The sequence below is a fragment of the Vicugna pacos genome, chromosome 15, assembly GCF_048564905.1.
Source record: "Vicugna pacos chromosome 15, VicPac4, whole genome shotgun sequence".
NCBI classification, from domain to species: domain Eukaryota; kingdom Metazoa; phylum Chordata; class Mammalia; order Artiodactyla; family Camelidae; genus Vicugna; species Vicugna pacos.
This window is the reverse complement of record NC_133001.1, coordinates 26,333,740-26,345,910: the sequence shown is the minus strand read 5'-3', so window position 1 is coordinate 26,345,910 and position 12,171 is coordinate 26,333,740. Positions and strand designations below refer to the sequence as shown.

The following is a 12,171-nucleotide window of genomic DNA, read 5'->3' as shown; positions in this document are numbered from 1 at the left end:
GACTCCAACAGTGGGGCACATTATAGATGGCCTTAAAAGCTCAGCTGAGAAGTTTGTACTTGATACATGGGCGCATATTTTATGTACATGAGAGGGGCCTGTTTACAAACTTATACCTGAAACTCTAGGACTATGCTGTCCAGTATGACAGCAACTAGCCACATATGGTTATGGAGCACTTGAAATGTGGCTAGTCTGAATTGAGATATACTGTTAAGTGTAAAATGCATATTAGATTTGAAAGATGTAGTATCCAAACTAATCTCATTTGAATGTTTTATACTGATCATTTGTTAAAATGATAATATTTTTAATAGAGTTAAGTATTATTAGAATTAATTTCATTTGTTTTTCCTTTTCTTTTTAAATGTGGCTGCTAGAAAATTCAAAGTTACATATGAGAGTTGCATTACATTTCTGTTAGAAAGCACTGTTCTAGAATGTCAGGATTCTTTAAAGAATCTTATTAGCATGAAGAGCCAACAGACATGGGAATTCTGGGAGAAACAGGGAGGCTTCCAGGCAGATGGTTGAGGAGGTGCCCAGGAAGCCAGAATTAACAGTATTGCTTTCCCCATCTCCTTGCACACACCAGGGAGAGCCATGGATGCACACTGAAGTAGGACAGAGGCAAGGCAGTGGGACTTGGCCCTTGGATAGTACATACAGGTTAGTATTAAGGGAAATTTTTGTGTGCAACATTGAGGGATATCCTTCAACAAGAAAAACCACTGAGAAGTTGAGAGAGCAAATAACATAAAAGAGTGGTAACAGGAGGACTTATGTTTAGGGACCAGAGCAGTAAAAGTTACAAGGCTAAAGGAGTGACAGGGACCTCCCCCACCTTAGGAAAACATCATTGGTGGCTACATGAGCCACATGCTCTACCACTGGGCAGGGCCTCAGGGAGCAGGATAGCCTCTGGTGAGAAGAAACAGGGGTAGAAGTGGCTCTAGCTACCAGGTGGCAGAGTGATGAGCAACAGCTCTGGCCAAAAACATCAACTTTCTCCGAGGAGAACAAGCAAGATCCCAAGAGACTCAGCCAGGAAAAAGAGAGGTTTCTAACCATTTTGTTTGTTTAGTTCCAGAGTCACAAATGATTTCTATTGCTAGATAGATGGATAGATAAATACATACACACTTACACAGATACATAGATACATGGAAAAATACTCACACATTTATGTCTATCTATTTATCTATATCTATCTGTCTGTCTATATATCTATTTATCTATCTATCTATAAATGTATGGGTAACAATAGAAATCTATATCTGTATCATATCTATGTATCTCTGGATATTAGGGGAAAAGTTTTGCTATCTGTAATGACTGTGTTCCAAAGAGAGTGTATTATGTTGATGAAGAGGCCCTTGTTTTTCTGAACATTTTGATGGATATGCTTATGCAAATTGGAGGTAGAAATCTAAGCTCTACTCCCTTCCTCAACCACTCAACCCTCATGCAGTGTCTGGATGTCAGCACTACAGTTTCAGAGAGAGAGGAAAACTACCATGCCAAATCAAGTGAGAAAAATTTAGAGGGGTGGTGGTGCGCAGAGTGGAGGGAGAGCAGAGGAGAGGAGGGCTGGAGAGAAGAGAATGGCTCTTCATTTTGTGATGTGGTCCTCTTCTTGTAACTCCCCCAAAGCTTAAGTAAATGCAACTAAAGTCACCAAACTTTGGCATGAGTGGATTTCTTGGAAAAACTAGCAAAGAGATTGAGTTTTGCCTCTGGGGTAATCTGGGGAGAAACATACGGTATATTCAAAGGCCCAGCCAGAGCTCAAAGTGTAAGTCCCTCTGTTCCATTTCATATTAGGGAGCAAGGCAGAGAAAATATTTTTTTTAAAAAAGAACAAATTAAAAATCTGGAATGTAGACATATAAAAATTGTGCCCAGGGATAGCATGTGAGAAGAGCTGGCCCTAGAAGCCTACCCTCTTTTCCTGGCCACCTGGGCCAGGCCAGAAGAGCTCAAAGGGAGGCCCTACTTTGTAGGCTGTGCCGTTTTAAGGCACTACTGTCTTCCCGGGAAAGGGCACTGAACTCTTCCTAAATTCTTTTATTTCATCCTTTAAAAAAAAAAACTTTCAGTTTTAGTTAGTCTTGGTTGGCCCAAGGCGTATAAGACTGAGAGTTGAGAAAAGAAAGATGTTGGGTCTTTAGACTTAAGTATTAGAGCTGCTTCAGATGCAGGAACTTGGGGAGGAGTAGAAGGCTGGAATGATGAGAAGAGGGAGCCAGGGAAAATGGGAGGGGTGGGATCATGACACTTGCTTTCCTGTTCTCCTACTCATCTGTTAGTATTGGAATGAGTAGGCTTCTGGAATTCAGCTGAGCATTGCAATTTTTTCCCCTGTTTCTCTTTGGGCTCCATGTGTTAACTGAGGATCCCCACATAGAGCTCCTCAGACCTTGTGCCAGCTCTGCAGCTGGCAGTGTGCACTTCTGCCTGGTGTTGGTGAGGGAGTGGGCAGGAGGAAGGACCTCAGGAAAGGGGCGGGGGCTACTAAGCAGAGGACTTGAAGTGTCCTAAATGAACCGCTCTGTCTGAGGCAACCGGCTAAACTGTGTTTACTCCAATAAGATTCACCTTGGTAACCAGCAGAGCCAAAGGAGTCTTAAGTTTTTAGGAGGATGTTATGATGAGGCAGCTTAGAGATATGAATATAAATAGGAATTCTGTATGAGCTTGCGTGTATACAGAGATAATGCTGTGTGTACATTTTGTTCGTGTGCTTGACTCTACAGATTTTTACACTAAAGAAGCCATCAGTTTGACATAGAGATTTTCTCAAGTTATTTCCTGATTGCCTATATTGTAAATCATGCTGCTCATCTTTTAATGATATATTGGGTAACACTGAAAATATGGTGAATAGTGTTTCAGAATTTGGCACTGTAGTCAATGTGGTAGAGGGGAGAGAGTTATCTGCTGAATAGATGAATTTTCCCAAAGCATCAGAACTTCCCAGGGTCATCATGGACCTAGGACTAGGGGTTTAGCTCATCTAGTCAACCAGATACAGTTCTCTTGAGAGCAATTATCTTCTAAGGTTCCCAATTACCAGACTTCCTGGTTCTTTTCCAATGATAGTTGCCAATGGTATAACCCAGTCTCTTCCTGGAAAAAAGGAAAGTGAGAACTAATGTTCATTTGAGGAAATTCTTTGAATAAGCACAGGATAGAAAGATAAGCGTTATCCCAAGACATACAGATATTTTGCTATAAGAGCCATCTCCCTATTAAAGGACACCAGCCAAATGGCCAGGAGCATTCACATTGGGACGTTTTTTGCTCCCGGTCAGTACTGAGACAAAAAGGCAAATGTTCACTTTGAGACTTTCCCCCCTTAGGTTACAATCTCTTTTCTTTTAGTGGTCCAAGAGGAGGACCAGATCTAAAGTAGTATTTGTGGATATGTATCCAGGAGATACTTAGAATATAACAATCACTTAGACTAGATGAACAATTGGATGAGAATTTAGAGGACTTTAGAGTGACATGCTGATTTATGGAAGTTGAGAAGACGGGTAATTATGTCACTAACTGAGACAGAAATTATATAAGGACTCAAAGACCAAGAGGAGAGAAGACATTAACACAGAGCAATTTTTTTCCAAGTTAGAAAGCTAGTGGAGGAGGAGAGAGAATCAACTTCAGAATGGAGAAAGTTATGAACCACAGAGTGCAACAGTGAGGAGAAATGGAAAAAACTTGAAAATCCACAAGGACCATGAAGGGCAGGGGTGAAGTGTGAAAATGAAAACAGAAGGACAGGTTGAAAGAGTGGGTGGATCCTCAGTTCCACTCCACTCCTTCCCAGTTTCAAAACTCTGATAGTTGTCATAATGCCATGTCAGTGTGAGAATGGAGAATTCTTTTCTGTAGATAAGGACTATAGAAATAACACTCCACATGCAGATCTTCCTCAACTTATGATGCGGTATGTCCTGATAAACCATCACAAGTTGAAAATATTGTCAGTCGAAAATGCACTCAATACACCTAAGGTATCAAATATTGTACGTAGCTTAGCCTAACCGACCTTAAACCTGCTCAGAACACTCACATTAGACTACAGTTGGGCAAAAATCATCTAACAAAGTCTATTTTATGGTAACGTGTTGACTATCCCATGTAATTTATTTAGTACTGTAGTGAAAGTACAAACAGAATTATTGTATGGATAAAGACTGGTTCTAAATGTGTTTGTTGTTACCCTTGTGATTGCATGGTGGACTGGGAGCTTTGACTCACAGCCCTGCCCAGGATGAGAGAGTATGGTACTGCATATCACTCCCCCTGGAAAAGACTAAAATTCAAAATTTGAAGTATGGTTTCTACTGAATGCGTATTACTTTTGTACCACTGTAATGTCAAAAAAAAAAAAAAAAGAAAAAAAATGTAGGTTGAAACATTGCGAGTCAAGCACTGTCTGTATTGATATCTAGGAGCATCTCAGTGAGACAGGGGGCTCCCCACCTGATCCATGTACAATGAAGCCTATGAATTCATTAAGTGATATATATACACTGTATATATTATATATATTATATATATATGTATATAATATATACAGAATACACCTTCTGTCATAGGACACTTTATATTCACAGCAAAACTGAGCAGAAGGTACACAGATTTCTGATTTACCCTCTTCTTGCAAACATGCACAGCCTCCCCAGTTACCAACACTCCACACCAAAGTGGCATATTTGTTGCTACTGATTAACCTACATGGACACATTATAATCATCCAAAGTCCGTTGCTTACATTTATGTTCACTCTTGGTTTTATACATTTTATGGGCTTGGACAAATGTATAATGACATGTGTCTACCATTACAGTATCTTACAGAGTAGAATCACTGCCCTGGAATTTATTTTTGCTCCACCTATTCATCCTCCTCTTCCCCAAGACACTGATCTTTTACTGTCTCCATAGATTTGCCTTTTCCAGATGTCTTATAGTTAGAATCATACAGTACGTAGCTTTTCCAGATTGGCTTCTTTCACTTAGTTAGTAATATACATTTAAGCTTTTTCCATGTCTTTTCATGCCTTGGTAGCTCGTTTTCTTTTTAGCCTGAATAATATTGCATTGTCTGAATGTACCATAGTTACTTATCCACTCACCTCCAAAGGGACATTTTGGTTGCTTCCAAGTTTTGGCAATTATGAATAAAACTGCTATGAACATCCATGTGCAGGTTTTTGTGTAGGCATAAGTTTTTAACTCCTCTGGGTAAATACCAAGAAGCATGATTGCTGGATTATATGGTAAGAGGATGTTTAGTTTTGTAAGAAACCATGAAACTAAACTGTCTTCCAAAGTGGCTGTACCATTTTTCATTTCTACCAGTAATGAACGAGAATTCCTACATTTTAAATCCTTGCCAGCACTTAGTTTCAGGGTTCTATTGGTCATTTTTTTTTTTTCATCCCCCATCCCATTCCTTGCCTCTGGCAACCACCAATCTGTTCTTTGTATCTATGAGTTCAGTTTTTTTCTTAAGATTCCATATATAAGTGAGATCTAGGGTATTTGTCTTTCTGTTTGACTTCTTTCACTTAGCATAATGCCCTCAAGGTCCATCCAAAAGGATATAAATGGTGGCTATTTTGGGTCTTTTGTTTCCAAATAAACTTTGAAGTGTATTTGTCAATATCCACAAAAAAAAACTTGCTGGGTTATTGACTGGGATTGCACTGAATCTATAGATCAAGTTGGGAAGAACTGATGTCTTGACAATATTGAATCTTCTTTAACTTGTTAATGTGGTTGATTATATTAATTGGTTTTTGAACCAGCTTTGGATACCTAATCAAATACTTTGTTGGTATTATTTTGAGCAAATGGTAATCTGTTAAATCAATTAAGAATAAGAAAATACAAATTTTATTTTACCTTCACTAATTTTTTCTCTGATGATCTTCTTTTCTTTATGTAGGTCAGAGTTATTTATGTAGATTCCCTCTTTACTGTAGATTCAAAGACCTACATAATTTTCCTTCTCTATAAAGAACTTCAAACATTTCCTGCAAGGCAGATCTGGTAACACATTCCCTCAATTTTTGTTTGAGAGTGTTTCTCTCTACCTCACTTTTGAAGAATAATTCCACAAGGTACAGAATTCTAGGTTGATTTTTTTTTCTCTTTCAATACTTTAAATATATCATTCTACTCTCTCCTTGTTTGCATGGTTTTTGAGAAAGTCAGATGTAATTCTTATCTTTGCTCCTCTATAGGTAAGCTGTTTGCTGTTGTTGATGCTTTTCCTGGCTTCTTTCAGAATTTTTTATCTTTGATTTTCTGTAGTTTAAAAATGATATGCCTATGTGTAGTTTTTCTGCCATTTATCCTTCCCTGTATGGTATTCTCAGAGCTTCCTGGGTTTGTGATTTGGTGTCTGACATTAAACTAAAGAAATTCTCAGTCATTATTGTTTCAAGTATTTTTTTTTTCTGTTCCTTTTTCTCTTCTCCTTTTGGTATTCTCATTATGTGTATTACACATTTTGTTATTGTTCCACAGTTCTTGGATTTTCTGGTCTTCTTTTTTTTTCAGTTTTGTTTGTTTGCTTTTCAGTTTTAGAGGTTTTTATGGAGATGTTCTCAAGCTCAGAAATTCTGTCCTCAGCCATGTCTAATCTGCTGGTAAGCCCATCAAAGACTTTTCTTCTGTTACAGCTTTTTTATCTTTAGCACTTCTTTCTGTTTCTTTCTTAGGATTTCCATCTCTCTGCTTACACTTCCCATCTAGTCTTGCATGCTGTCTATTTTGTTCATTAGCATATGAATCATAACTGTTTTAAATTCCCAGTTCAATCATTCCAACATCCCTGCCATATCAGAGTCTAGTTCTGATGCTTGCTGTCTCTTCAAACTACATTTTTTGCCTTTTAGTATGTCTTGTAATTTTTTCTTGATAGCTGAATATAATGTACTGTGTAAAAGAAACTGTTGTAAATAAGCCTTTAATAATATGGTGGTAAGGTGTTGAAGGAGAAAAAGCATTCTATAGGCCTATAATTAGGTCTCAGTAGTTTGTTGAGCCTGTATCTGGATTGTGGAATTTCACATGTGCTTTTCAACCCCTCTCACCCCTTAGGTGGGATGAAGCTGGGTATTTTCCTTTCCTCATGTGCAAGGTTGGAGGGAGCAGACTGAGTATTTCCCTTCTACCACGTAGCTGTCTAGGGTTGCATATTTCCCTTCCTCCAGGTTAGTTAGGCTCTAGTAAAACCTGATATGTTAGGCTCTGATTGAGTAGTTTCTCCTTGGAGTAGAACATGCTAGGAAAAACAGAATGCTCTGGCATAGTTCAAAGTGGTTAATTTTCCCCCTCCTTGCTGGAAGCATGAGGGAATTTTTCTCTGATATTCACTGTGAGGACCTGGAGATAAAAATCACAAGTGTAGGGGCTTCCCTATGATTGGGTCCCCTGGAGTGTTTATCTCTTAGACTTGTCCACACTGAGCCTCCAGCAATCTGTCTATTACAGTCCAGCACTGTACTGCACCTACCTCAGCACTGATTCCTGTGGAGATTGTTGCTCCTGGGTTTCTGTTCCAGTAAGCTGTAATTCTCAGTATTCACTGGTTGGTCTCTCCAATTCTGAGGGCAGCAGTTTGCCCTGTGACCTCACTTCTCTTATGGATCTAAGAAGAGCTGTTTTTTCAGTTTATTCAGCATTTTACTTGTTGTTAAGATGGAGTGGTGACTGCCAAGCTTCTTATATGCTAAACTGGAAACCCTCAGCCATTAAGTTTTCTACATACAATTGCTTTCATAATTTCATTATTTTTTTTATTCCTAAATATGAATAAATGCTCAAGGATAATCTGACATTTGAAGAAAGTCTCTAAAATGAAAAAGAGAGAAAACAAGCAAGCAAAACAAAAGGTCTTAAAATTACCTGAAAAGAATTCAGGAAACAGAAGAAATTTTTAAAAAGATAAACTTGAATTAACATGTCTATAGAGATAAGAAAATCTCATATTTTCTAAAAAGGTTTTGATGGCACAAAAATAAATGAAATAAAAATAAGTAGAGAACAGGTAAAATTTTAGGAAGCTGAGATTTGTTATGTAAGATCATTGATATCTCCCCCTAAAATAAAGTAAGCTATAAAAAAAACAGTAAAGAATATGAAAGAAACTTGGAGGCTCAATCTGTAATGTCTAATTCGTGAACAAGAGTTCAAAAAAGAAAGAAAAGAGGAAACAGAATGGAAAAATGATCCCACAACCAAAGGACATATGTTTCCATATTAAGAGCCCAGAAGTGCCCTTTAAATGGAAGAATATACATCATTTTGAAATTTCAGCACCATAGATAAACAGAAGAAAGAAAAGCTTTGAGAGAAAATTTGATGACATAAAAGAAACAAGATACAGAATAACAACAGATTCCTTAATACCATCTCTGGATAGCATTACAAAAATCAATGGTGACTCAAACTCATTATTATGTCATAGAAACTTACATCAAAACAAGACACCTCTTGTTGGTTAGAATGGCAAAAAGTAGAAGGGTAGATAATATCAAATGTTGAAGGGGATGTGGAGAAACGAGAACTCTCTTGCACTGCTGGAAATGATTAAAATGAGTAGTTATTCTGGTAAGCAATCTGTCAGCACTTACTGAAATTAGAAAAGTATATATTCAACCTCTAACACAAATCAAACATAAAAATTAACTTTAGTTGAATTACAGACCTACCACAAGAAGAAAGAAGAAAATCCACAGTTGATGGGAGTTTTTAACTCTCCTATGTTATTGATAGAACAAACACATATAAAAGCTAAAAACATTTTGAACAAGGAATCTGTTTAGTGAATATATACATACACAGGATATTACATGAACAACTGCATAATACACATGCTTCTCAAGCACACATGTGGAATTTTACAAACATCAGTATTATCCTTTTCCATAAATTGAAAATCCACAAAAATGGAAAGACTGGCATTACACAAAATAATATTCTGACCACAATGAGATTATACTAGAAATCAATAATGATCCCTTTAAAAAGCCTTATTCTTTCTTGAAACCTCATAAGCCAATTCTATCACTTACATAAAACACAAAAAATCAAAAATAGCCAACATATTCTTGAAGAAGAACTAAGTGGGAAAAACTGATCTTCCAGATATCATAATTTGTTATAAAATTATAATAAACATGGCAGTGTGGTATTTGTGTAAGGATAGACAAGCCATTGGATGAAATAGAGAGGCTGCACACCAATTCACACATATTATTATGTCATTTCTTGAAAGAGTCTCTGCAGAATACTGGTTAAGAAAACACAGTCTTTTCAACACTGGCTAGTTGGGTATTCATGCAGAACCACATAAAATGGGATCCCTACCTCATATCATACACAAAAGCTAGTTCCACATGATGAAGATTATACATTAATATGTGAAAGGAGAACCACCAAAATTTGTGGGAAATATAATACACAAGAATATCTTCATGAACTTGAAAATGTCTTAAACAAGATATCTTGAATATGAAACAAAAGCATCAAACATACAAGAAAAAACTGAAACATCTGACTACAATGAAATCGGAAATTTTCTGTTTACCAAAAGATTCTATAAAGAAAGGGAAACAATAAGTAGGTCATAGAATGGGAGCAGATATTCCCAACACATTCTGCTGACAAAGAATCTGGATCCAGAACGTATAAGGAACTCATTCAAAAGATCAGTAAGAAACGGATAATAAAAAGAAGAAAGGACTTTGGTGTCTCTCAGAAGTGGAAGTGCAAATAGTTAATAAATATACTTTAAAAGCAGTCATTGCATTAATAAACAAGGAAATACAAATTAAAACTATGATGAAAATCCACCAGAGAAGCATCAGTTTGGCAAAAATTAAGTCTGACAATACAAAGTATTTGCAAGGATGTGAAATAATGAGAACTTTTGTATACTGTTCATGGGAGTGTAAATTGGTAGAACTTTAAAAACGGTTTGGTAGAGTACAGTAAATTTGGAGATGTGAATATGTTATAAATGAGGCACTTCATTTCTAAATGTATACCCTAGAGAAATTATACACATATATAACAGGAAATGTATATAGGAATGGTTGTACTGGCAACATTATTCAAAATCAGCCCAAACTAGAATCAACCCAAAATATCTAACAATAGAATAAATCAATAAATTGTAGCATATTTTCAGTTTGAAATACTATATGGTAATGAAAATGAATGAACTTCAGCTACATGAAACAGCATGGTTTGATCATAAAACAATATTGAGGGAAAGAAATAAGAGAAAACAATACACACATGGTATTTATATAAAGTTCAAACCAGGCAAAAATACACTATATTTCTAAAAGATGCTTATTTGGCAGAACTATAAAGTCAGGGTAATAATTATCTCTGGAGGAAAGGAGGAGGAAGTTGTGATCAGGAAGAGACACATGGCATAAAGGGCTTTGGGATGCCAGTGATGTTTTCTCTCTTGATCTGCATAGTGATTACACAGTTGTTCACTAATTATTCAGCATATTGCATCAATTTCATTATTTCAAAAGTTAATATAAAGCATAAACGCATATAGTTTTCAAAATCAGGCAAATGTGTATTGCAGGACTCTGACTGGATTGATTTTTTTCAGGGCCTGCATGTGACCAATTCAGGACCTATGAAACACAAGTGAGTTTTCTGCAGAACTTCTATAAAAGAGACTTCTGACCTTTTCCAGTGCCCTTTCTTACTCCAGAATAATTTGGAGCTCCTAAGGTAGCAATTCTTTCTCCACTGGATGGCCTAGTCTAGTCTAATCTAGTGTAAACCAACCTAATGGGTTTAATATGAAAATAATGAGTTGAATATTTGTCAACTTTATCCCCAGCCTCTGGTCAGCTCAGCAGGAGATATAAGACAAGGGAAAGATATGGTCTTTTTTGCTCCATATCTGACAACCTAATTTTGGAGACAGGATTAAAACACATGAAATGCGCTGGTGGTTGTGCAGAACAGAAATGCAGCTACATACCTGTTAAAGGAAGCACACTGGGGAGCTAGCAAAATTCTGCCGGCCCTGATCTTCTCAAATCCCTTCATAGCCAGCCTACCAGGAAAGGGGTGTGCTTGTCACCAAAACACAGATGCTTTAATATGCACAAATTCAAACTTACTTGAAAGTGGCACACAAAAAAGGAAATATTAGAAATCAGAGTCTTGTGTCAAACAGAAATGAGTATGAATGAGATACATACTAGACCACTTATATGAGCCACTTAGAGTAATCAAAATCAGAGAGACAGAAAGTAGAATGGTGGTTTCCAGGAGCTGCAGGGAAGGGTTATGAGAATTAGTATTTAGTGAGATTAGAATTTCAGTTTTATAAGACGAAAAAAGTTATGGAGATGGATGGTGGTGATGGTTGAACAAAATTATGTATTTAATACTACTGAACTATATGCTAAAAAATGGTCAAGATGATGGATGTTAACTAGACTTACTATGATGATCATTTTGAATATATACAAATATTGAATCATATGGTACACCTGAAACTAATTTAATGATATATGTCAATTATACCTTAATTTTTAAAAAATGGTTATTGGGAAATTTTAAAATATATTTTACCACAATAAAAAACAATGAGAAAAAGACAGCTACTAGGAAGTTCAGAGAAGCACCATTTACAATGACCCCACCCAACAATTACCCAAATGGACAACAATTGTAGAATGGATAAATTGTTGTATAGTAAGGAATGGAATTCCTTACAACAAATGGAATAAACAATCTCTTACTGCATGTAAAAACATGATGTTCAATGAGAGAAGCCAGAGAGGAACAAGTACATATTGTATTAGGTATAAAAATAGGCAAAAACTAATTTGTGCTCTTACAAGTCAGGCTGGTGTGTACCCTGGTGGGAGTATGGCAGGATAGTGACTGGCAGAGAGCACAAGGGACTCTGGGATACTGGCGATGTTTTCTTCTCAGTCTGGGATGTTTGGCCTGAAAGTTTTAGTGGGCTGTACACTAATGTGCATTTTGTAGTATGTAAACTACACCTCAATAAAAAGTTAAAACAAGAAATTTTAAAATAAAAAAATGGCTTCTATATTACTTCCACTTTACAGATGTGGAAATTGAGGCTCTGAAAGGT

At 36.7% G+C, this 12,171-nt stretch overlaps 1 long non-coding RNA gene across 2 annotated transcripts in view; it reads right to left on the bottom strand.

Annotated features, from left to right (window-relative positions):
• Window positions 1-2,822: 2,822 nt before the first annotated feature.
• Window positions 2,823-12,171, bottom strand: part of LOC140685874 (uncharacterized) — a 148,806-nt gene continuing 139,457 nt past the window's right edge. For both annotated transcript variants that reach the window (XR_012059315.1, XR_012059314.1), the window contains exon 5: window positions 2,823-3,129. This is a non-coding gene — a long non-coding RNA (uncharacterized lncRNA). The remainder of the gene's footprint in view (window positions 3,130-12,171) is intronic.